A 27,624-nucleotide genomic window follows, 5' to 3' on the forward strand; every position below is an offset into this window, starting at 1 on the left:
AACTTAGCTTGAACCAACAATACTACTAAGTCGTCTTCCTGTGTTAATGGTTACAAGCATACTTCTAAAGGACCTAGAGGCCGAAGAAAAATGTAAGCCAAAATCAATCGCATATTTGTACTAAAATTTACAGATAAAAATATCAGATATATAAGCACTGAACAATTTGGTAACCTCCCACACACACCCCCCTCCCCAGCAATTCAAGTATATTCAACCCTGGCTACATCTAGGGCTCATTGTTCTCTTCTTCTTTCTTCTTGTACCAGGACATAAAATTCTTCCACATATCGGAAGGAATTTCCCAGTCGTGTACGGTTCCTGTGGTACGAGAGACCAGCTGCTTTGCGTGCATCAGTGAGTCTATCTTCTATCTTGTCGAGAAGTAGAATATTCCTGAGTTTCGTTTTTGTATTTGATAGAACTGAAAATTGACGTTCTGCAACTGTACTGGAATGCGGAAGAGCATACAGATTTAGCAAGAAAAGGGACAGCTCTTCGAACTGTGGCTTGCCTTGAGCGTCTTTTGTCTTCATTAACGTCTTCCAAAAGATCGAAGGAGACATCTCAATTCCTATGATTTTCACAATCTCATCCCTGTGCTCACTCATCAAGATCCACTGAGTCTCAATAACAATCCTTGACCTTTCCACTTCACCTTCGTGTTTCCCAAGTAAGCTGCTGAGCCGACCCGTCAGTCTCACTCGAGTGTCAACTTTTCCGCTCAAAGCAGTCACTGGGTCTAAAAAAAAAACAGAGCTTTTAAAGTGGGATCAGAATGATAAATTAATTTCCTCATTTGTTTGATAACTTCTACAAGGAAGTTCTGGCAGTTCAACCATAACTGTTTGAGATCATTCGTGGGTACCACATCCTTATATGTCAGCACGTGTATTTCGGTATTTGGACCAAAAGAAATCCTGGAGATTTTCTTGAAACAGCCTGAGATCATGGGTATGATAAAAGCATTATCATTCTCTAAGATGTCAGTTTTGACATTAGACTTTATGATAGACTTCATGGTTACCCTTGAGCTGGAAAGGAGTTTGTGAATGCGAGTGTCACTACTCTGGAACTCCAAATTCAAGCAATTGTTCTTGTTGACCTTTTTCATCATTTTTAGGTGAAACAAGGGAAGGTTAGAATGAAGTAATCTTGTTTGAAAATAGAAATATGTTCATTTAGAAATTTTGAAGCTATATTTATTTACTCAATATGTAAGCCATTCAACTAGCTTCAATATAGTATTTTTGTCATATTTGTTGGTGCCTTTTTAAGCCAGATTGATTATTCTGAAGGAAAGACATCTCTGGAAGTCTTGGACCCCTTTTAGTTTAGACCCCTTTGTGGGGTCTAAAGTTTTGTAATTTTTCTTTATTTTCTCTCAATAATAATAAACAGATTGGAAATTTGTGATCTTGTCCGAGGTGGGATACAGCTGTATGCTTATGCATACAGCTTTGGTAAACTGCACCCTGTTTACTTTTTACTATTAAGTATGTACCAGTTGGCTACATCACATACTCAATCAAGCAGCCAATTAAGTTCAGATATTCAACGTGCATTTTGATTTGAAATTTCCACCTACGGCTGTTTTCTTCTCGTGGTTTAAATTTTAAATATGGTGATGGCATCTGTCCTGTATTCCACACTGTTTGTGTACTACTGCCACCGTTAGGTAGTGCTATACCTCTCCGTTAATTTGTAGCTTTTCTGAAGGTTGAAAACTGAAGTTTTACTTTTCTTTTATTATCATTTAAAAAACAAGACTTGGACGACCAAATTGTGCCATTTTTTTGAAAAATGTGTAATTTTCGTCGATTGTATAATTTTTTTTATTGAAAAATGTGTCGTTTGCATCGATTGTGTCATCATTTCGACTGAATGTGTCATTGTGTCACGCAACATCAAATTGTGTCATTTTGACACAAAATGTGTCACTTTGGCAGCCTAGCCCAATAGTGTATAACTGATTATTATATAAATTTTTGAATACACCGAAGCTATATTGACTTTGATGTAAAATTTCTTTTAGATTTGTACTGTATATTCTATCTAAATATTAAAACTGCAAAAGAGTAATTAAATATTTAGCATTGTTATTAATGTATGTAAATTGTTTTTTATTTAATAATTACATAAGATAAACAACTTCAAGACATATTTAAGTCAAATGAAAAACAAACATTCGAAAAATAAAAGCTGAAACAAAGAGTTACTGCCCAAGCAAAGCTGTGTTTCTTCTTGGTATTACAAAAAGAATTTTTTTTCTGAAAGTAAGAAGCAATATTAATACTTAAAATGAAAAGAAATCATTACCTACATGAAAGAGCCTGTCCTCTACGCAACGCCTCTCTCTTTACTCTAAAGTTTTCTTTATTGTTTTAAAGAGTAGAGTTGTGACATTTTCAAAGTTTACCATGAAGAGCGACGCGTTAAGGAGGGGACAGCCCCTTTCACGTAGGAAATATTTTCTTTTTGTTTTAAGTTTTAATTTCGCTTCTTAGTTTCAATGAGAAAAAAACTTGTTTCGTGGATAATTTCTGAACGTTTTTTAACTAATGCTGGTTCAAATTTGGCTCATAGTACATAAAAATTTAAACAAAATTTGCATGTTAATTTTGACAGATTTATTCCGTATATGAAGGGTTGCCGCATCCTCAATACTTTGCTCTTTGCGCTAAAGCTGTTGGCAATTTTAAATTTATTCCTATTCTGATTAAACATGCCCCGTGTTTCAGTAGCCGGTCTAAAAAACTGGGAAAAACAGTAAAACTTTAGCGTAAAGAGCAAAGTATTTAGGAGGGGACAACTTTCGATATATTGAATAATTTCTATTCGTTTTGAGTTTTAGTGTTGCTCCTTACTTTCGGTTAAATAAAACTTACTTTTTCAAATCAATTTCTGATTATTTTTCAAAAATAATGTCGAAAAATCTGGCTTACCCTTTATGAAATATACCCTTCCCTCCTTATGGAAAACTCCGCCATGGAAATTTTATCCAACGTAAAGTGCTTCCCCTCGTCAACTTCCCTCAAGACAGTTCCACCCTCGATTGAAATCCCCCTCCCCGTAAAATCCTTGTGGACGATTCAGCCAGACATTTTTTCCTTAACAATCTTTAATTTGAATGTGACCCCCCGAATAATGGCCCCGGAACATCTCCACATGTACAATTTGGCAAAGAGAACGTAAGACAATTAAAAAGAAAGTAAATTGCACCCTACCCTCATCTAATTCCCTCTCGAAGGTGCCAGATACGCTGAAAACCTCCCATCCCTGTGAAATTGATCTCGGACGATTCAGCCAGAAAAATTCTCCTTAGCGTTATTTCATTTGAATACGACTTTAATCTATAATCGGTTTATCGATCACTCCAGAAATGCCCCCTTTCGTGGAAATTATTTCCTGGAAATCAAAGCATATGGAATATAGCCCCCCAAATAATTATCTGGAAATATCTCCACATGTAAAATTTGGAAAAGAGAATGTAAGGCATTTATTCAAAATTATATACAGTAATTCTGTCAAATCCTCCCGTTATATCAGTTCCCCTTGATATTTTCCCTTCCATAGGAAAAGTTTCTATAGAAATCTACCCCAAGAACAAATACACCCACCCCCGGAAAATGTTTTTTTATGCTTCCCAATAATAAATAATATTCGTAAATAATGGATAAAGTTAAAAGCTTAGAGGCCTCTTCCCACAGACTGTGGGGGGGGGGTCATTTTATACCTAAAGACAATGTTACTTAATCTTTCAACTATACTGAGCAAAATGACTATCTTAATATTTTGATCATACAATTTTGGGGGGAAATGGGCGTGGGAGGTGGTCAGTCGCCCTCCGATCTATTTCGTCACGTAAAAAGGGCACTAGAAATTTTAATTTGCGTTCGAACATACCTAGCCCGATCCTTTAGGCCCATTATTTCGATACGATCACCCCTGAAAAAAAACAACAACAAATAAACGTGCATCCGTGATCCGTCTTCTAGCAAAAATAGAAAAATTCCTTTTCTGGTGCACTAAATATGATGGTGTGATTTCCAATAGGATTCCTTGAATATTAAGGGTGTTTTCCCCCTGTTTCAAAAATCAAGTAAAATTTGCTCAAGCTGGTGATTTTTAATGGGTAGCTGTGTATCTTCAGTGAGGATGTCGGCGTTTTTTTAAGTGGGTCAACGTTCTCACTCTTCAAGTGCTCCATGAACGATGCCTCTAATTCCTATGTAAAAGTGCTATCGACCAGTGTTGCTAACGCGGTATAATTACACTGGTTTTGGCACAATATAGAGGTCCTTGTACAGTGCGATACATTTGAAAATTTTTGGGTACAATCCAAATTTTCCGCCACATTTTGGATTTGACCATAAATAAACTACTTTTTCAAGAAATTGGACCTCCAAACGAAAACCTAATTGAATTTACTTCAGACAATGTGTCGGTAATGATTGGGGAGCAAGGTGGTGTACAGGCGAAGCCGTCAGAAGACTGCCCAAGTTTATTTGTACTTGTTTGCTCATGCCTTTCCATTCACCTATGTGCTAGTGCTACCAGGAAACAATTGAAAATCGAAATTGAAAATTTTGATTAGGATTTATACGGCTATATTTGTCGCAACCCAAAATGGGCCAGCGAAACTTTGAATTGCAAAAGTTTATGGAATTGAAAGAACATCCAATTTTGAGATATATAGCAAATCGATTGTTGTCTAGACAATCTGTTGTTGCTTTATAATTGGAGCAGTGGGATTGCTATATTTCATTCTTTCGTGCGGAAAGTTATAAAGAAGCCAACAAGCCGGGTAAGGTCACTGCCATATTAAAAAAAAAAACTACTGTCAATGGTTTTCAAGGCTTACTTTGTCTTCCAGGGTCAAATTTTGAAGTATATCGAAGACCTAAACAAGCGATTCAGGCAGAAGACACCCAGATTCATCTTGTCTATAATTATTTTTAAGTGTTTAAGACAATAGCCACCCACTTTTTGTTGCCTAGTTATAACAAAGAAAGTGATTCACGCTTCATAAGCCTACATGACACCAACTACAACGTCGATGTCAAGAACATGGATTGTGGGGGTCAAGTGGAAGTGATTTTTATCAAAGAAAAGGTATCTCTATTTGACCCAGTTTAAAAAAAGGGTCTATAAGATTTTTGATCCTTATTTGTGCTGAGATGAGAAAGCGTTTTTTAAACTTCAGGTATTCATCGGTAGGAAACTTCAATAGGCTTCATCCACGTTATGTTATGGGAAAAGAATGGCTGCAATCAGTCCAATCTGGCACCGCTTCTGGCTCAGATTCCAAATTCACTGAGTGATAATGACTTGGAAGATATCGTCTAAGAATGGGAGAGATTACCCTTTTACTCTGAGCTTGGTCAGCCGTATTTTCGACTCGGATTTACAGCCATTAAAATGATAATGGGTCAAAGCGTTTCCCTCTTCTTGGGCATTTCATTTTAAGCCTACTTGCTCTCCCACACATTCTCACGGCTGCTGATCAAACCATCTCTGCTGTCAATCTGAAAAAAAAACTAGCATTAGAAATCGTCTCGGTTGTTTCGGTAGTTTCTTCCCTATAACTGCACTACTGCTACTCACCTTCACTGTAATATTTTCACTATCCTTCTTGTTGATGGTATTCGTTGCCTTGGTAAGGAGCGACCCGGCTCAATAGTAATCAAAACTCTAGAAAACGGAATTTTGATACCAATAGCTATATCAAAAGAATTACATTTTAATACTGATTTTGAATATATAGGTTTCATCAAATTTAGTCTTACCCTTGAAAAGTTACAAGCCTGAGAAAATTTGCCTTATTATAGAAAATAGGGAGAAGCACCCCAGAAAAGTGATAGAATCTTAACGAAAATCACACCATCAGATTCAGCGTATCAGAGAATCGTACAGTGGCACCTAGGCCCCCTCCCAAGCTCATTTTTCCCAAAGTCACTGGATCAAAATTCTGAGATAGCCATTTCATTCACCGTAGTCAATAAACCGAATAACTAAGTCTTTAGGAACTAATTACTCCCCTACAATCCCCGTGGGAAGGGCTGCAAGTTACAAAATTTGACCAGTGTTTACATATAGCAATGGCCCTTCCTCGAAACCCCGCTCTTTATGCTAAAGTTTTTTACTGTTTAAAAAATTTGAGTTAAGAAAAAGAGTCAAACTTTTGCGTAAAGAGCGGGGTCTGGAGGAGGGAACAGCTCTTTTCATATACGGAGTAATTTCTGTTTGTTTTAAGTTTTAATATCGCTCTTTACTATCAGTTAAAAAAAATTTATTGATTTAATCAAACAGTTCGTGGTAACGAACTGTAGTAAGGAGCGACCCGGCTCAATAGTAACCAAAACTCTAAAAAAGTCTTACCCATCAAAAGTTAGGAGCCTGAGAAAATTTGCATTATTTAAGAAAATAGAGGGAAACACCCCCTAAAAGTCGTAGAATCTTAACAAAAATGACACCATCAGATTCAGCGTATCAGAGAACCCTACTGTAGAAGTTTCAAGCTCCTATCGACCAAGTATATATTCCTATCATCGTGTCGACCAAGTGGTCCTAGAATGCCGCAAGAGGGCTCATTCTAACAGAAATGAAAAATTCTAGTGCCCTTTTTAAGTGACCAAAAAAATTGGAGGGCATCTAGGCACCCTCCCACGCTCATTTTATTCCCAAAGTCAACGGATCAAAATTTCGAAATAGCCATTTTGTTCAGCATAGTCGAAAACCATAATAACTATGTCTTTGAGGATGACTTACTCCCCCACAATCCCTGGGGGAGGGGCTGCAAGTTACAAACTTTGACCAGTGTTTACATATAGTAATGGTTATTGGGAAGTGTAGAGACGTTTTCAGGGGGATTTTATTTTGTTTGGGGGTGGGGCTGAGGGGAGGGGGCTATGTTGGAGGATTTTTCCTTGGAGGAATCTGTCATGGGGGAAGAAAAATTCAATGAAAAGGGCGCAGGATTTTCTAGCATTACTATAAGAAAACAATGAAAAATAAACATGAATACGTTTTTTCAAATGAAAGGAAGGAGAAGCATTGAAACTTAAAACGAACAGATATTATTACGCATATGAGGGGCTCTAAAAATACTTTAGCATAAAGAGCGAGGTATCTAGGAGGAGATAAATACCTCGTTCTTTATGCTAAAGTATTTTTAGTAATTTCAACTATTTATTCTACGGCCTTTCTGATTCAAGGGTCATTCTTAAAGAATTGGGACAAAACTTACGATTTAGTGTAAAGAGCGAGGTATTAACGAGGGTACAAACCCCCTCGTATACATAATAAAAATATAAGATTATGAAAGTTTGTTACGTAAGTTAATTCTTAAGTTACGTGTATTTTTTACTAATAAATCGTTAAAAATTAAAAGTTCTAGTTGCCTTTTCAAGTAACCGAAAAATTGGAGGGCAACTAGACCTCCTTCTCCACCCCTTATTTCTCAAAATCGTCTGATCAAAACTAAGAGAAAGCCATTTAGCAAAAAAGAATTAATATACAAATTTCATTTTAATAATTTATGTGCGGAGAGCCAAAACCAAACATGCATTAATTCAAAAACGTTCAGAAATTAAATAAAAAAAACTAATTTTTTTTAGCTGAAAGTAAGGAGCGACATTAAAACTTAAAACGAACAGAAATTACTCCGTATATGAAATGGGTTGTCCCCTCCGCAATCCCTCGCTCTTTACGCTAAAGTTTGACTCTTTGCCACAATTCTACTTTTTAAAACAATTAAAAACTTTAGCGCAAAGAGCGAGGGATTGCGGAGGGGAAAACCCATTTCATATACGGAGTAATTTCTGTTCCTTTTAAGTTTTAATGTCGCTCTTTACTTTCAGGTAAAAAAATTAGTTTTTTTATTTAATCAAACAGTTCGTGGTAACGAACTGTAGTAAGGAGCGACCCGGCTCAATAGTAACCAAAACTCTAAAAAATGGAATTTTGATACCAATAGCTATATCAAAAGAATCGCATTTTAATGCTGGTTTTAAATATATAAGTTTCATCAAGTTTAGTCTTACCCATCAAAAGTTACGAGCCTGAGAAAATTTGCGTTATTTTAGAAAATAGGGGAAAACACCCCCTAAAAGTCATAGAATCTTAACGAAAATCACACCATCAGATTCAGCGTATCAGAGAACCCTATTGTAGAAGTTTCGAGCTCCTATCTACAAAAATGTGGAATTTTGCATTTTTTGCCAGAAGGCAGATCACGGATGCGTGTTTATTTGTTTTTTTGTTTTTTTTTTGTTTTTTTTCCCCAGGGGTGATCGTATCGACCCAGTTGTCCTAGAATGTTGCAAGAGGGCTCATTCTAACGGAAATGAAAAGTTCTAGTGCCCTTTTTAAGTGACCAAAAAAATTGGAGGGCACCTAGGCCCCCTCCCACGCTAATTATTTTCCCAAAGTCAACGGATCAAAATTCTGAGATAGCCATTTTATTCAGCGTAGTCGAAAAACCTTATAACTATGTCTTTGGGGACGACTTACTCCCCCACAGTCCCCGTGGGAGGGGCAACAAGTTACAAACTTTGACCTGTGCTTACATATAGTAATGGTTATTGGGAAGTATACAGGCGTTTTCAGGAGGATTTTTTTGGTTGGGGGAGGGGTTGAGAAGAGGGGGATATGCTGGGGGAACTTTCCATCGAGAATTTGTCATGGGAAAAGAAAACTTCCATGAAGGGAGAGCAGGATTTACTAGCATTATTTAAAAAAAAAAATTAAAAAATAAATGTGAAAAAGCTTTTTCAGCTGGAAGTAAGGAACAGCAATAAAACTTAAAACAAACAGAAATTATTACCAATATAAGGGGCTCACCTCCTTATGATACCTAGCTCTTTACGCTAAAGTATTTTTAGTAATTTCAACTATTTATTCTACGGCTTTTGTGATTCAGGGGTCATTCTTAATGAATTGGGATAAATTTAAGCTTTAGTGTAAAGAGCGAGGTACTGACGATGGGGCGAATCCCCTCATATATGTAATAAAAACATGAGAATACAAAAGTTCTTTACGTAAGCTAATTTATAAGTTACGTAAATCTTTTACCAATAAAAAGATTCGTAAAAAATTAAAAGTTCTAGTTGCCTTTTTAATTAACCAAAAAATCGGAGGGCAACTAGGCTTCGCCCCCGCTCTTTTTTTCTCAAAATCTTTCGATCAAAATTATGAGAAAGCCATTTAGCCGCCCCCCCCAAAAAAAAATATGCAAATTTCGTTTTGATTATTCCTCTGCGGAGAGCCAAAATCAAAACATGCATTGATTCAAAAACGTTCAGAAATTAAATAAAAAAAACGAGTTTTTTTAACTGAAAGTAAGGAGCGACATTAAAACTTAAAACGCACAGAAATTACTTCGTATATGAAAGAGGCTGCTTCCTCATCAACGCCCCGCTCTTTACGCTAAAGTTTTTTACTGTTTTAAAAAGAAGAATTGAGAGAAAGAGTCAAACTTTAGCGTAAAGAGCGGGGCGTTGATGAGGAAGCAGCCTCTATCATATACGAAGTAATTTCTGTGCGTTTTAAGTTTTAATGTCGCTCCTTACTTTCAGTTAAAAAAACTCGTTTTTTTTATTTAATAATTAAAAAGATCCAGACTGGTTGTGCAAAGATTGTTGCAAATAGAGGGAAGTGTAATAGACATGTGCTGGCCAAACTTTATTCTATTCTCTGTAATCATTCTGTCCTTTATGCTTCACCTCTTTTCTCCCTTCTTAATAATGGTAAATTAAAGAGAATTCGAATAAATTGTTTCAAATTTTGCAAATATTTTCTGTATCATCCACCTTGGACAAAAAACCGGATTCTTTTTGGAAAATTTTCTGTTCCTCATATAACTTTAAAGTTGGAGATTCTTCACAGAAAACTAAAGTACAGCTTCTATGTTCCTATCCCCTCACCACCGTCTTATCCGTTTTTTTCGTTGATTTTATTTTTGATATGACTCAAACGTATTTTGAAGTTGTTTATCTTAAGCAATTATCCAATGAAAAACAATTCACATACATTAATTACAGTACTTTATGTTGAATTTTTATACTGCAGTTTTAAATTTACATAAAATATACGGTACATATATAAAAGAAATTTTTCATCACAGTCAATATACTCTCGGTGTTTTTCTTTAAATTTTACCACAATTAAATATTAATATAAATAATTTTGAAATGTTGGTAAATCCGAGGATTAACCAACTGACTGATTCTCGTAACTGAGAATCAGATGTCCAGCATACGAATACTGAGTCCTGTTAAAGTAATAGATTACAACAAATAATTACCTGTGACGTGTTATTTGAAACGTTAAAGATTACTCGAAGTATATTAAGAAGGGCCAGGTGTAATCCAATGTAAATATAGTCAGAAACAATTATGAGGGAGTTGTTGCACTGTTTGAAATTTTGAATTCCTGAGCTGGGCTGCCAAATTGACACACTTTGTGTCAAAATGACACAATTTGATATTGCGTGACACAATGACACATTCGGTCGAAATGATGACACAGTCGACGAAAATGAAATATTTAAAAAAAATTACACATTTTTCAAAAAAAGACACATTTTTGTCATCCTAGTCTTGATTTTAAAATGGTAATAAAAGAAAAGTAAAATTTCAATTTTCTACCTCCAGAAAAGCTACAAATTAATGGGAGGGAATGGCGTTGCCTAACGGTGGCAGTAGTACACAAACAGTGCGGAATGCAGGACAGATGTCATCACCATATTTAAAATTTAAACCACGCGAAGAAAACAGCCATAGGCGGAAATTTCAAATCAAAATGCACGCTGAATATCTGAACTTAATTGGCTTCTTGATTGAGTATTTGATGTAGCCAACTGGTACGTACTTAATAGTAGAAAGTAAACAGCATGCAGTTTACCAAAGCTGTATGCATAAGCAGCAACCCCCATTTTTAGGAGTACAGGAGGGGTATCCAACCTCGGACAAAATTACAAATTTCCAGAGATGTCTTTCCTTCAGAATAATTAATCTGGCTTAAAAAGGCACCAACAAATATGACAAAAATACTAGACTGAAGCTGGTTGAATGGCTTACATATTGAGTAAATAAAAAGCTTAGCCAATAAAGCCATACGAAATAAAGTCATACGAAAAGTCTTTTTTCGACTTACTGTCGGAATTGATTGTCCCCTAAAACTTTTATAAATGTAAACTTGCCTCGTTGGCCGCCCAGACACAAATTCATAGTGTGTAACATTAATTTAATCGAATGTTTCTATTTCTTTCATGACGTCACAAAAAGGTCATGATCCCAAGATAATAGGATAAGGTTAAGTTTACTCCTTTTTGAACTGATTTGGATAAGATTATATATTCAAAACTCGAAATAAAGATGTGCCAATTAAATATGATACCACTTGTTGCAAAAAAATATGACACAATTTGTGACACATTACGGAATCTGAAATGACACAAAAATCACATTTTCGGAAAAAATATGACACACTCCTTAAAAAAAAATTTGACAGCCCTGGTTGAGGAGGGAGCAATTCCCTCACAATTTATTTTAATTTTAAGTTTTAATGTTGCTCCTTACTTTCAGTCGAAAAACCTGTTGTTTTTTAATTTAATCAGCTACTGAGTCAACTTGTCTCGTAGACAAAAGCACCCTCCTTTCCTTGTAGAGCATGAACATGGTATAGCCTAACCTAATTGACATATTTGCAATGAAATATTTTGTATTATTTTCATTTCAATCGTAATTTTATCATTTTAACTTTCGTTGTTCTGAATATATAATTTATGCAATTGTATGAATAAATTAAATATTATAATCTCATATAAATATTACACATAAAATGTTTTATTCGGCAGCTGTTCGTAGGCAATAGTCGAATGTTTTTCACCCAAATTCACAAAAGATTTATTTTTCAATTATAGTTTTCATACCTTCATTAGTTGGTATTGTTTCCATAATTTATGAATATGGCCACAAATGTCTTTTATGCGAAGGTTGCCAAATGCCAATGCTTCCAAATGTCTTTTGGTTGCCAAATATTGTGACTATGCTTTCAGTAGCTGAATAAAAAGAAAAGTTGAAATAGAATTTGGAGGATTGTACAATACAATGGGGAAATAAATGTAAAACAAAGAGGTATATATTTACTATAGGGCGTAAATACTCACGATATATTCTCCGATAGTTACACTGTGAAGTGTAGAAAAACAATCCCTAATTGACATTTTTTCTAATTTAAATAAAGAAACACATGGTACGGATATCAGTTGGAGGGAAGGGGGCAACGATACCTCAGTAAAAGATTGACAAGAAAATATAATCATTTAAATCTTAGTAAAAACAAGGATCTTCATAACATTCACCGTCCGCCCTGAGGGAATTTCCTAGTGGTGCCCAGGTCACGTGGGTTGTTGGATGTCGTTGACTGAAGAGTAGTCCTTGATGAATTTTTTTAAATTTTATTACGTACTAGTAAACCAGATTATTTATCAAAAATCCAACAAATTATTCCGGCAACAGAGAGCCAGATAGGGCTCTATAACCCGTTCTATCCCCCTAAAAATAAACACTAAAAAGCAAACAAATACATAAACATTATTCAGGCTCCACCACAGGTCAGTTGACTGAGATAGAAAAAGGAACGGTTGTTATTAAGAAGCTGGGGGGAAAATGATAATAAGAATTATTTGGTGTTGTTGTAAAAAAAAGGAAGACCGTCAACTAAGTTTTGAAATCATTTCGTAACCCAAAGGTTCATTTTATAATTTCCCTAAATAACTGTCATGATTTGAAAATGTCACAGGTTAGACAGAAATAACGATCTGATTTTTTTTTTTCTTTTTCCTAAGGATTTAAAATAAGATGATATCATTACGTGGGAAAAAATTTTGCTTGGTACGTTGCTCTACACGTAGCGGAAATTATGAATTTTTACTGCAATACAGTAAAGCATCGCAGATCCCGGCAATATGAACCCTAAAGTCCAAGAAAAGTTGATCGTCCACTAAGGACGGTCAAGCGGAGGTCTTGACCGAAAAATTTGCATAATTTTCAATTTTTTCACTGTGCTGTTTATTGTCCTCGTTCTTCTTCTCTTTGCGATTTTGCGGTTTGTTGACCTTGGGTGGCTTGATGCAGCAGTTAGTTGTTAGCAGTAGTAGTAGTACACTTTCTAATATTCATTTTAATCTTTGTCCGTATTATAATACGTCTGTTCATCCCTAACAGCACATAGTATCTTTGTGTTTAATTATTCATTTTAATTTCTGTTTGCTTTCGGTTTCATTAATTCATTTATAGCAATTTATGGTCGTTTCGTGCCTAAATTAAGCACTGTATGATTTCTTTTTAATGTTCATTTTAAATTTCAAGATGGTTCTCACTTTTTTTAAATTATATTATTAATTAATAATATCAAGAACAACAAATATTTCAAGTGAAATTGGAAAATCTAATAGATTTTGAAAGGAAGGATGGGTCCAAAAAAAATTTCCAAAATCTTTTCCTTTCCTTTTGAGTAATAAAGGGCGATTGGGCCAAATATTAATATAAATACAGTTAAATCAATGAATGAACCTTTTTAGCTTGTGAAATGTTAGCTTTTATCACACAGTCTTGCCTGAACTTTTCGTTAAGAAGTAATGATGCCAAGGCTATTTATAAAAATGGATTTTTAGCCGAGAGCTTTTATTGTAAGTGTTTTATTGTTTATTATTTTCTTTGCTGAAGACGGCCTTTAGATATAGGGCCGAAATATTCAAATAGGTTTTGTTGGTTCACTGTCTTGGGAAAGAAGTCCTCATTATTCTCTCTTCTGTGGTTGTATTATACCAACATAAGTATAAAAACCCTCAGCTGTATATATAGACTATATAAAACTTTATAGACAAATATATGCAGTTCCTAGCATAAACGTAACTATGTTTTGCGACTGGTTGGTATTGAGAAGGTCAGAAATTCTGAAGTTGTAGTTGTATTCCCTCTCCGTGGCTAACTTAAGTGAAGAATTTTCACTTTTTTTTCAACATTCCATTAGTTTAAACATAAGACTAATGTTTCAACATTAAACCATTCCAATGATTTAAACTGGGAATTCAGCGATCCAACTATACCGGCTAGATATATAAAAAAAAACATAATTATATGTGTTCTTCTATAAGCAATTTTTAAAAGATCTATTATTCTTAAATGATTACTCTGACCTTTAAAAGGGTGTTTCGACTCACACACTTAGTTATAAGTGCATACTTAGACGAAACTTTATTGAAGTTCAGATATGCTTAAAGAGTTTGTCCTTTATTTTAATGTTTTAGGATGAACAGAGGCGGATATGTCAAAAAAAGCAGAGTTTTCATTAGATGAAAATAGGCAGTAAAGTGATCACTGTTTGATAACCGAAATCCAAAATATAAATTAGTTGCACTTTTCATGAATTTACTTTCTATTATACAAATCCCCCAAAAAAACAAAAATGGTAAAAACCACCCCGCTTCGCAAAAAAAGCGAACCCAAACTTTATGACTGCCCAAAAAAGTAATTATATCGATTTCTTGGCCTCTGTGCCACAACAAGACTTGAAAAGAAATCTATGACCGTAAAAAGAAGTCAAAATATTAAGTTTTTAAGCCCTTTTGTGACAGCACAATCCTTAATTTTTGTTTCGACTGCCTCAAGAAGTTATGATTTTAAATTCCTCCTTCTATTTAATGCAAAATGAAGATTTTTACCACCTAGTTGGCTTTGTAGTAATGTGGACAGATTTCTGTGATAAATCTAAATTTAATTAAATACTTTTAGGTGGTATGAATCATCAGCAAAATCTAACAGAAATCAAACAAAGTAACTGAAACTTTGTTTCGAACTTGTTTGGAAAAAGAAACAGTCTTAACAATTAAAAGCTTATTTATAACTCAAATACTAAAAATCAGTTACTAAAAATAACTCAAAAATGTTACAGTGTCTCAATCCCAACCGGAGCAAGTGGTCACAACCCCGAAATTCCTGTGTCAAAACTCTTACTATAAAATTGAAAATGGTATATGAAGAAAAGGGAAAGAATCCAATATGAAGAGTTCCAACATAATGGATCATGTTTGATACTGTAAAATAATATTTTAAACTTAAGTAGTGTATTACTCTAGCGCGCAAAGTTTTCAGTTTGACATAGCCACTATCCAAAGTGATTCAGCTTAGCTTCCCTTTTTTATTATAAAGCTAGGCTTTGTTTTTCAATTGCAAGCTCCGTTCTAGCAGAATACTTTTCAGATGAGCCAGATAACGCTTTTTGATGCGAAATCAGATTTGCTGTAGAATATTCATGGCATCGTAGCAAAATATTTGCTTCAAAGAGCACAATACCTTTTCAAAAATAAGGATTCTACAGATCCTGAAGAGGGTCGATAACTTTCCAACTAAATAAGAGCTATCTTTTTCAAGAGTATAATCGAATTCGGTGTTGATGACGGGTGCTGTTAGAGGGATAATGGGTCCACTTTTTACCTAGAATCATGCACTGCAAACATATTTGATTTAACCCATAGGACACACACACACAGAGCCTAAGACAGATTAGTGCCGAAGTGCATGGAAGCGAAGCTTCTGAGCCAAAGGATGTAAAAGCTATCGTGGTTGACAAAAGCTAGACCCTAAAAAATTTTGATTAATTTACCAGGAAATGGTCACGTTTGCGGCCGCTTGTTGGGAAAGACACTTGCAGCAAAGATGACTTCGCCCAAGAAATTTTGAGTCTGCAGACGTTTAAATTTCAGTCGCTAACATAGTGCAATGTTTCATAATTTCAGAGAAACTCTGACAAAAGAAGCTTTGATGGCTGCTGACGGTGATTATCGGCGGTTAAAAAATTATTCAGAAAAAGTATTCTTGACTGTTCCTATATGGCAGCTAAATTTCAAGTGAATCTGGTCACGTTTCTATGGAGAAAAATGGGTTTAGAAAGTTGCTTTTGTCCGTGAAAGCCCGTTTCCTTTCTCCCTGGCTGGAAGTACTTGTCCTTTGAGTTTCGAGTAGATATGAGCTCTTTTGTACAAGACATCGGGAAGGAGGTGTATGCCCCTTCAACCCATCATTGTTATGTCTCATCGGTCAAGCTTCAAGCTTGACCTCTTAAGTTTCAAGCCAATACATGAAAAAACTCTCTCTACTTTCAGCAGAAATTTTGGTTTTGGTGCTTGAGTGCCTATCTTTATACTAATTAGATCTCTTTGGATTGTACAGACTGAAAATCATTGTTTGATTTGGGCTCAATAAAGGTACCTCTTGCCTACCTTTTCACTAAAAAAAACTATATAAAAAAAATAGATAAATAAAATAAAATAAAAATAAAAAATAGAAAGAGTAGCTTGTTGGAGCACTCACTTTGGATCTTTAATAGAACAATCAATTTTTAACCATTTCAGTTAATGAAAAAAAATTAATGTAACGCATTTTGAAAGAAAAACAGTAAAAGTTTTGAATCACGGTTGCGGTCCCTTTTTCTTAGGGCTAGGGGGTGATCATAACATCATAGAAAGATGTGTAATAGCTCATTGGAACGGAAATTAAATTTGCTAGTGCCCTTTTCAAGTGACCAAAAATAGTGGAGGGTAACCAACCACCCCTTATAAGGCCCCTTCCCCCCAAGGTCATCCAATCAAAATTTTGAGATAGCCATTTTGTTCAATATAGTTCGAAGGTACTCCAACAAATGGCGTGATTTCGTCAAAATCCACTGGAAGGAGGGGGTCAAAGTTGGAGCCAATTTTCTCAAAATAAGTGAAAATAACAGACGAAACTGAAAAACGAGCTGTAGCCTATAGCAATAAAAAAGGTAAAAATGTAATAAAAAAACTTACTTGGTGCAGTAGATGCTTGAATTATGCAGACTTATCGTAGTTTTGATCACGTTTTGGGAGAAACTAAATTTCAGCTGGAAGTAGGGGGACCGGGTTTTGGCAAAAAACTGAGGTCTGGGAGGGGAAGTTGCCCCCTCTTCCCAATAGCAAGCTATGCTCCCGACCCCAACCCCTTGCCACACAGCGGTTGGAGAAGCATAGGCATGTGGTTCTGGAACCACTAAAAGTTGTATATTAAAAGAAGGATTACTTATTGTTATACTTGCTTATGCATAAAAATAAAAACTTAGGTATAAAAATAACAAGTTCAAAGTCATTACCCAGCATATAATATAATCGATTGATTTATCTGGTAGCCTCTTGGTCTCACCCAGTATTACTCCAAATAAAGAACATATCAACCGTTATATGAACTTTGGAAATGCAGTTATTTCTGTTTATAAAACAGAAGATTTTAAGTTGTGATGCAAACCTTAAAGCGAATCTGTAGTCTTATTACTAACAAGATTCCTTCACTTCGAACTTGTCTATAAAATAATCATGAAACATACTTTTCAGATCCAAAAAGACAGTCAATTATTGAACTGAGCTCACTGTGCAGAAGTGATGCCAAATTAAACAAAAAAAAAAAAAAAAAAATAAAGCAACAATCTAAAAATACTATACTTTTATACTGTTAAAAGCGTCCTTAAATGGTTCACCAAAATCCTGTATTGTTTTATGCTCTCAGTAAAGTGGTAGTTTTCTGAAATCCGGCCAACATTGGGAAATATGACTAGTTGATTTATTTGCACTAGTTCTATTGATATGTGTTAGATGGGCTGTGAAGTAATAAGTTTTGTTCGTTTTAAGACTTAACTTCCCTCGGAAAAATTTAGTTTTTTTAATTAATATTCCGAGAACCAAAGAAGATAGAATAAATTAGACTAAAATTACTGATTATTCTCAGTTTGGGAAGGTGGGCCTTAATTCGATAAATTCATTAATACCCTTTAAATTGCTTTAAGAGTTCCCTGTATGATTGGCTTCTAAAAGATCTGATGACAATTCTTTTGGGAATACGCTCATCGTCCCCGCAACAAACATTAATCTTGAAATTTCCTCAGATTCAAGCTTAAGGGAGGAGAAGAGTTACAAAAGATTAACACCCTGTAAACCAGGGGGTTACTGGGTTTGACCCCCCCCCCTATAAATTTTTTTCTGAGTCATAAAAAAATCCATGTAAACAAAAAATCCGAGACAATCTTAACAATATTTGTTAAAAGATTAACAAAATGAAATGGTTAAAGATGTTTCTTATTCGACGCTGTAGGTTGCGTTTTCTGGTACATGCAAAAAATTCCACCCCTAGCTGTAAACCTTTTGTAACTGGTTTTTAGCTTGATATGAAAAATCCAGCACTTCCATCGGATGGATGTACTTGCAGAACATTATTATTAAACTTCAACTTGAATTAACTGATATTAGACTTGACACAAAGTGTATCTTCAGTAGTTGCCGGGATAGGTTCCAGGGGGAGGGGGTGATTCTCTTCCCTTGAGAACAGCTTTCATCTGAATTTGTGCCAGTTACTTGAGCAAGAAAAAGTGTCGATATCTAGTCGACAGTACTATTGGACAAGGTAGAAAATTTGAGAGCCCCCTCCCCATTTACTTCCCGAAATCCTGGATTCTAAGATAATACTAAAAGGTTTGCGGAGACCAATAATATTGAGTGTAGTCAAATAACACGATCTTCCTAATTTCTTAGGACTGTATTACTGGCTACAAAGTACAACTAAGGCATAAATGAGATAAAAACGAGAAAAAAAGGTTGAACCCGGAAGTGAATAGACTATCTAAAATCACGTTTGAATGCCATAGGTGAAATCATATTTTGCAATTTACATACAAGGTACTTGGAAACTTGTCTAATATTGATAGTTAGGCCTTACCTCTATTTGCATGTACAGAAGTAGACAAAATTCCATACGTTTTTCAAAAGTACAGGGGTCAATGTCACAGATTTTTTAGCTTGACATTCAGGAAAAATATAACATAGTCTTTATTAAAAGGGTTTTGACCAAGGTACATTAGGTGGCCCACAGAGGGGTAGTTCTGAAAGAGCGATAATATACTCATTAGCCTAGGATCACATTATAGGCACTAGTAAGCGAATGATTTTCAGTCAAGGTTCCCAGATCTGCGATCAAATAGGTTTACAATCTGTTTGTTGGCAAACCGCAGTCACGGAAAAAGTAATTAGCGTAAATCATTAGTTCGGCAAAAGATACGTCAGACATGGGGATGCAGGGGATCCCCAATAGGTTTACACTAAATTGTGTAAATTGTACAATATACTGTGCATATTGTACTGTAACAATAAGTTGCAGGGAATGCAAGGGGATGCAGGAATAAATCAAAGAAAGTGGCAAAGACTGCATTTCGCCATTAGGTTTGATAATTCCTTTTCATTTGTCAGTTTTTTATGTTTTTATGACCCCCCCCCCCCAAAAAAAAAGTAAACACCTCCCTGAAAAAAATGTCGCTTATTGGGGTGACAAAGCCCGGAAGTATTTTTCCCCCATCTCCCTAAATCTCCTATTTTTTCCTATTTTTTAATCATTGCATATTTCTTCTGTACCATTTACCCATTATTCCATTTTTTATAATTTGGTAATAATATATTCCTGTGTGTGCCGGGTAAGCTAGGATCTGCGTTGAAACCGTAAATTTTAAGCGCATAAATGTTGCTGTTAGATGCTTGCTTTAAGGTTGCCCAAATAATTACATTTTTGGAAGGAAAGAAAGGTTCTAAATAATCTGAACCAAATGTCAGGTTAAATTATTTCAACTGACATATTTTCCTCATTTGAAAGTAAGGAGCAACATTAAAACCTAAAACCAGCAGAAATTATTCTGTCTGTTATGGGGATTACCCATTCCTCAACCCTCGCACTTTGTGCGAAGTTTGATTTTTTGTTTAAGAAAGACTGCCGAAACACAAGATAATTACCTGGTTGATTCTTGTAAAACATACTTGGAACTAAGAGGGGGAGGATTGTTTAAGAGACATTTTAATTAAACAAAACTTATCAAGACTCCCAAAGAGTTTAGTGTATAATTAGTGTTTACCAAAACTAAATTGTTTGCTTAAAATTTAAAATTTTGTTTAGCCAATTAGTTTCTTTTCTAAATTTTTGGAAGGTATGAATTTGTAACATGGTATGATGTTAACATTTAACTTGCTGTAACAGGGGCACTCGATGATGAATTTTTTTAGTAGTTGCTAACAAGCTGTCTTACCCCCGTAAAGCAGTTCATATTCCTCACTATCTTTAGGGAAATTGGCTATGTAACTCCACTGAGAACTGACTTGCAAAAGTATATTGGAATACAAGTGGATTCGGAGCAGAATTAAACACAGGTCTGACACTTAGGAAGGGGTCAAAAATTACATTTTTATATATTTAACAATCAATTTTCCTAAAAAAAAGGAGCCCTGCACTAATTTGGACCAATCGTAGGGAAATCTTTCTCTGCCCATCTCTCCATTATTGCTCAACACCATCGTGGGAGGATCCTCTATAGAAGGACAACTGTGACAGGGCGTAAGATCTATGGATATCGGCTTCTTCAAAGGGCTGCCTCGGCCCTTTCGGGGTACCAGCAAGACTGGGGATCTTGCGGTCAACTCTATTCCTAGTTGAGGAGTGTTGCCCCTCAACCAAGAATAGCTTAGTATACGACAGATCATTCGCACAAAATTTTGATTAATGGATTTCTTCTGGGCTTGGTATGTTTTGGTGGGCATTTTCGGGCTGAAAAACCTCTTCCTAGCTAATTCATCTACTGTGGATTGCCTCCCCGTAGTGGCATAATATTTGTAGGCATGAATATATAATGAGTTGGAGGTAATAAGCATGAGACTGTCTATGCAGGATTTCGACTCTTGTTGATAGAAGAGCATCGCCAAGAGCTAAAAACCATTTTGTGAACAAGGTAGACACAGGATTGAACAAAGCTTCTATTCTAATGTAGGTTCCAGGAACTTCTGGCTGTCCGATTCTAAGCCGGCTTAAGCGCTTCGGTGCAGACTTGGGAATATGGGTTGTCCCCATCCTGCACTGGTTTCGGAGACTATTGCTTTTTTTCGGTAAAAATAATTTCAGTGATTTAAAGAATTTAAAATTGGAACTTTAAATGTTACAACGTTAAAAAATGACTATCGTATCGAAATTTTGACTGACGAATTCAGAGGATTCGAACTGGACTTGTTAAGTTTCAGAAACTCATATCCTAGGGGTAGGTAGCATGAAATTAGGGGATATACAATTTGTTTACTCAGGCAGGAAGGATGTGGTACATAGACAGGGAGTAGGGCTTATGTTGAATAAGGAAGCCCATATGTTTTTTTTAGCCTGAAAAGGCATTGATAATAGAATACTAATCGTTCATTTTATTACTAAAAACTTCAGGATTTCAGCTATAGTAGTATATGCCCCTGTAGAACTGACTGATAGAGACACTAGTGACTCAGATGAATTTTGCTTACAGTTACGGGAGCAAATAGACAAGGTACCTATTTTCTGAAATGAGGCAAATTTTTTCACGCTTGTAACTTTTGATGGGTATAACTGACTTGAAACTTATATATTTAAAATCAGCATTAAAATGCAATTCTTTTGATGTAACTATTGATATCAAAATTCCATATTTTAGAGTTTCGGTTACTATTGAGCAGGGTCGCTCCTTACTACAGTTCGTTACCACGAACTGTTTGATAGGAACGGGGTCACAATTAGCGATAAGGAAAGGCTTAAAAAGAGATGGCCAAAACATTTTGAGAATGTACTAAACCGAAATAGAGCTGCAGGAAAAGATATAGAAGAAAATGAAGAGGTTTGCGATACTTTGGATATGAAGGAAGATTTTTTCTGTGAGGAAAAATTAGCGACAGTACTAAAAAGATTGGAAAATAATAAGGCTTCGGGGGGCTGATAGTGCGGTAAATGGGTATCTTAATTATGGATTCTCCGAGGTTAGAAATAAGTTAGTGAAGATTATGAATCTGACTTTTGAAAAAGGGGAATTACTTAGTGATTTTAGAAGAACCTTAATCAAAGTACTGTGTAAGAAAGGCGATAAGAGTAAGTGTGGTAATTATCGAGGCAATGTCTGGTCGCTTTAGGTAGCAAATTACTTAGTAATATGATACTTTTTAGACTGAGAGATGCTGTAGACAAAGTTTTAAGAGAATACCAGTGCGGTTTTAGAAAAGGTAGATGATGTGTCGATCAAATTTTCACTCTTAGGTTAATAATTGAGAAGTGCCTGAGTTATAAAACACCTTTGGCCTTCAGTTATATAGATTATGGGTAAGCGTTAGATTTTGTTGATAGAAGAGCTTTAGCAAAGGTTTTATCCTTATATGGTATACCAGACAAATACATTAAAGCGATTAGTGTTATGTATGAGAATAACGTTGCTGCGGTTGAGGTAGGAAATGAGGTCAGCAGTTGGTTTCGTATTAAATTAGGAGTTGAGCAAGTTTGTGTTTTTTCGCCCTTTATATGGATCATTTTGGTGGATTTTGTCTTGAAAAGCACAGGAAAGGCAATAGGAGACCACGAAATCAAATGAGGAGGAAAAACTCTCTTGGACTTAGATTAAGCTGACGATTTAAGCATCCTAGATGAAAGTGCGAGCAAAATAAATGAAGTTTTAGAGGTTTTGAGAGTTGAGGGTGCTAGAATAGGTTTGAAAATAAATGTTAAGAAGACTAAATCACTAAGGTTAGGAATAGGAGAAGATGAAAAGTTGAAGTCGGGCAACGAAATAATTGATGAGGTGGATAGCTTCACTTACCTTGGTAGTATTATTAGTAAAGAAGGTGGGAGCATTGAATATGTTAAAAGTAGAATAGCAAGGCTCAGGGTGTTTTTCACAGCTAAAAAAAGTTTGGAAGAACAGAAGGTAAGTATGCAAACCAGGTTAGAATATTGGAAGCTACAGTGATGACAGTGTTCAAGTATGGCTCTGAAGCATGGGCGCTTCTAAAAGAAGATTGTGCTTGATGTTTTCCAGAAAAATTGCCTACGGATTTTTCTGGGCGTTCGGCTGACTGACCGTATTTCAAACAGTAAGATGTATAAAAAGTGTGGTCCAATCCCACTTTCCCAGGCTATAATCAGAGAAAGGTTGAGATGCCTAGGGCACGTTCTGTGGATGAATGATGAAAGATTGCCAAACATTTCCATTTTCAGAGAACCGTCTAGGGCTAAACTTCCTTGAGAAACCTCTAAACCTCTTTGAGAACTTCCTGAGAGGGTCTAAAGAGGGAGTCTTTGAATAGATTGGGATGGAGGAGGAGAGTGCGCAGCTGTGTTGGTCTTAGGTGGCTGCGTGGTGTGGTGAGTTATTAGTAGTCGTAGTAGTTTAAATACAAGATCCTGTTGAATTTCAATAAGACGTGTTTTTCAACATCTTTCGACTTTAGCGTAAAGAGCAAGGGTTGAGGAAGAGGTAGCCCTCCTCATATTCGAAGTAACTTCTGTTTGTTTTAAGATTTAATGTTGTTCCTTACTTTCAGCTGAAGATACGCGCTTTTTTATTCAATAGCTGTTATAATTCAATTATATATTTAACTTCTACAGTACAAGAATTGAGTTGTTTAATTGAGGGCCGTTTTTGGCTAATCAATCTGCTAAGATCTTACATCTTTTGGCAAAAACGATTTTAAGGATATCTGAGAATTTTGACCTCACTGCCAGTCCATTTTTACACAAGCTATATGCTCAGATCACTGGCTCAATGACTTAGATGAGAATTAATTTGTTTTTAAACAAAGTTTTTTTCTGATAGAAGTAGAGAGGAAAGTTGAACTTTAAAAGGATGAACAAAATTAATGCTTCGCACTCCGAGCAACAAGTACCTATAAAGTAACTCAAATAAACTGACTCGGGAAATTTTCTTATATTTGTAGAATTTTGAAAAAAAACTAGCATTTTACTGGAAATACAAAATCCGCCCACTAAAGGATACTATACAATTAAATTATGCCTAGTGACAGAAATGGTTAAAATATATGCGCAGCCCTGTAAAGCAGAAACTACAAGCCCGATTTCTTCAGAAGTCATCAAAAAAGGAAGATGTAAAGGGTTAAAGAGCAAACCTATCCCTATCCTCAGCCTTGGGTTTTGAAAATCAATAGAAACAGTTAAGTTCATAAAATTCCAATATAAACCACCACATCTTTTCAAGTTTACAGATTTTGTCTGCTAGTCCCTTTTTCTGTGCGGTATTATTCATATTTAGTGCGTGGCTAATGAACTTTTCTTGCTGGCTTGAATACCTACCCCCTGTCCTCACTGTCAGCGCTATTTGGTCTTGGACTATGGATAGTAGCGTTATATTAAGCTATAATTTTTAAAAACTATGTTTTCCCGAGGGAAGTAAAGGGTGAAGTTGTAACTTAAAAAGGACAAGAATTATTATTTCACAGCTCATCTAAATGAACTAACCTAAAAAAAATAAACTAATCTATAAAGCTTGTAATAATCTTACACCAGTTGTGACAATAGTAACTTTCAGTATACAATTAAAAATTATTTTAAGAACATAAGCGTAAAATTAAATATTTAATAAGCACAAAGTAATTGAACAGCATACAGAAATATTGGATTGATTTATCTGGTAGCATTTAGCCTTGCCGGCTGTAATACCAATAATGAGTAATATACAATCTTAAATTGTAAGATATATACTTTAATATTACTTAAAATGAAGATTAAATAAAAAAAAATATAAACTCTGAAAACCAAAGTTATTTCTGTCTAATAACAGTAAATTTCAAGCTATGATCAAACAGTTTGTGGTAACGAACTGTAGTAAGGAGCGACCTGGCTCAATAGTAACCAAAACTCTAAAAAACGGAATTTTGATACCAATACTTACATCAAAAGAATTGCATTTTAATGCTGATTTTAAATATATAAGTTTCATCAAGTTTAGTTTTACCCAACAAAAGTTACAAGCCTGAGAAAATCTGCCCTATTTTAGAAAATAGGGGAAACACCCCTTAAAAGTCATAAAATCTTAACAAAAAATCACACCATCAGATTCAGCGTATCAGAGAATCGTATTGTACAAGTTCCAAGCTCTTATCTACAAAAATGTGGAATTTTGTATTTTTTTGCATGCGTGTTTATTTGTGTGTATTTTTGTTCTTTTTTACCAGGGGTGATCATATCGACCCAGTGGTCATAGAATTTTGCCAGAGGACTCATTCGAACAGAAATGAAAATTTCTAGTGCCCTTTTTAAGTGACCGAAAAATTGGAGGGCACCTAGGCCCCCTCCCACGCTCATTTTTTCCCAAAGTCATCGGATCAAAATTCTGAGATAGCCATTTTATTCAGTATAGTCAAAAAACCTTATAACTATGTGTTTGGGGACGATTTACTCCCCCACAGTCCCCATGGGAGGGGTTCTATGCTACAAGCTTTGACCAGTCTTTTCATATAGTAATGGTTATTGGTAAGTTTACAGACGTTTTCAGGGGGATTTTTTGGTTGGGAGGAGGGGTTTAGAAGAGGGGGTTATGTAAGGGAAACTTTCCATGGAGGAATTTGTCATGGGGGAAGAAGATTTCCATGAAGGGGTCGCACCATTTTCTAGCATTATTTAAAAAAGCAATGAAAAAATAAATATGAAAAAGTTTTTAAACTGAAAGTAAGGAGCAGCATTAAAACTTAAAACGAACAGAAAATATTACGCATATAAGGGGTTCACCTCCTCCTAATACCTCACTCTTTACGCTAAAGTGTTTTTAGTAATTTCAACTATTTATTCTACGGCCTTTGTGACTCAGAGGTCATTCTTAAGGAATTAGGACAAAATTTAAGCTTTTGTGTATTGACGAGTGGGCGAACCCTCTCATATTCGTAATAAAAACATACAAATATAGAAGTTTGTTACGTAAGCTAATTCGTAAGTTACGTATATCTTTTACTAAAGAAAAATTTCGAAAAAAACTAAAAGTTCTAGTTGCCTTTTTAAGTACCCAAAAAATTGGAGGGCAACTGGGCCTCCTCCTGCCTCCTTTTTTTCAAAATCGTTCGACCAAAACTATGGGAAAGCCATTTAGCCAAATAAATAAATATGCAACACATTTTAGGCAACACATTGTATTCTCAGCTATTGTAATTCTACTTTGCCAGAACTTTTAAATTTGCAGAGCTCTTCTTCATCATAGTACTCTATTAGGCTGTTTTGCAATTGTTGTTGACATTGTCTTGATTTTTTCTTCCTTCCCTTTTCTTTGATTTACTAGACTTTACTAGACTAGAAAAATTGGATCGATAGCTCTAATTTTCTTTTCCTTCTGTTTTTTCGTCACAAGGGTGACACGAATTATTCAATTAAATTTGTTGGAATTCTCAGTTCTTGAATTTTTTGAAAAAAGATTTCAGCTTTTATAAGAAAAAAGTTTCAGCTATGGATAGTAAAAATTAACGAAAATGGTTTCGATCAATGATTGTTTCTCCCCTTGTTGCATCAGTTTGTAACCTCCATTGAAATTAACGTGTATCACAATTTCAAATCTGTGTTTCTTAAGACCGTTATCACAGTCTGTTATAGATCTTCTATCACATATCTAACCGTTGGGTCGTTCTTAGGAAGCACAGTCCTGTGAAGAATTTCTAGTACCAGTGGTAGTAATAATTCAAATGATAAAGGTCAAACACCTCATCCTCATGCTAATGCCCAGTCATATAAATTAATTTTGATGTATATTTTGGATATGCCAGACAGCCATTACAGTTGTATGTTTACAACGGGACGAGTCGAAGTTCCTCTTAAATTAGAAGGGATGGTTCAAACTTACCTAACAATTCTACCATTGGATTTTCGAAAGCGAGGGGGGACATAAATCATTTCTACTCTCTCCTGTAGAGGCTTTTCTATGCTTGCTGTTATCTTTTTTTTTACAATTATAGGAAATTTAGGCCTACCTCAAAAAAGTAAATATTAAATAGATTTTACCTTCGAGCTGCCATACAGCCGTAAATGGTGAGCCCGAAACCTATAAGCACTAAAAATCCTTATATTAAACAAGGCTGAAGTAAATTAGTAGATTTAGTGATCTCAGAGGGGTATCCTGAAATGATGCTCACCACAGTTGCTAGAAAAGCCAGTGCACTAGATAATAGAGCCACATTGCAAGCATATATCCATAGACGGCAGTATTGCATTGCCCGCTCTTCTATCCCCTTTCATTGATGCTTTTTCAAGGCTTATTTTATCCCTTTTCAACTTTGTTTGAAGTCTCATATTTGTCATCCATATATTCTTTATATTGTGTTCTCCCTATGTTATTCCATAAATAATCTCCGTTGTTATTTCACGAAACTGGAGGCTAGAAAAGACTATCCGATCTTCTACTGTACTTTTCAACATGCGCAGTTATAAAATAAGGATTAGATCAAACCACATTTTTCACCGATATACCACGATAATCTAAATAGCTACAAATGGTCTATATTATGTGGCGGTGCTAATTGGTATCGGATAAATTGTCCCCTAGATTTTCAAAAGTAATTTTTTTGGATTTTCATTAAAATATTCCAAAAAACACAAAAACCCCCCCTAGATTTGGGAAAATACCTTGTTTTGTATCTTAATTGAAAAAAAATATTTTTGCCCTCCCCCAACATTTTTGTGAACGGGCACTGTAATCCTACGGTGTACCATTAAACTGTAAATGATGACTCTCCTTATTTGTTACTGT

The 27,624-nt window shown here is 35.3% G+C and overlaps 1 long non-coding RNA gene across 3 annotated transcripts; it reads right to left on the reverse strand.

Annotated features, from left to right (window-relative positions):
- LOC136037088 (uncharacterized) lies at positions 1–27,624 on the reverse strand. Of its 3 annotated transcripts, XR_010619867.1 has the most exons (4): positions 26,880–27,624; positions 11,936–12,064; positions 5,366–5,528; positions 98–742 (listed from the first exon to the last, which is right to left on the reverse strand). It is a non-coding gene; the product is annotated as an uncharacterized LOC136037088 (long non-coding RNA). The 3 variants fall into 3 exon arrangements; XR_010619865.1 differs by having other exon boundaries at positions 1–5,528; XR_010619866.1 differs by having other exon boundaries at positions 2–5,528; positions 27,011–27,624.

This window comes from Artemia franciscana, chromosome 16 (genome assembly GCF_032884065.1).
Source record: "Artemia franciscana chromosome 16, ASM3288406v1, whole genome shotgun sequence".
Lineage (NCBI taxonomy): Eukaryota > Metazoa > Arthropoda > Branchiopoda > Anostraca > Artemiidae > Artemia > Artemia franciscana.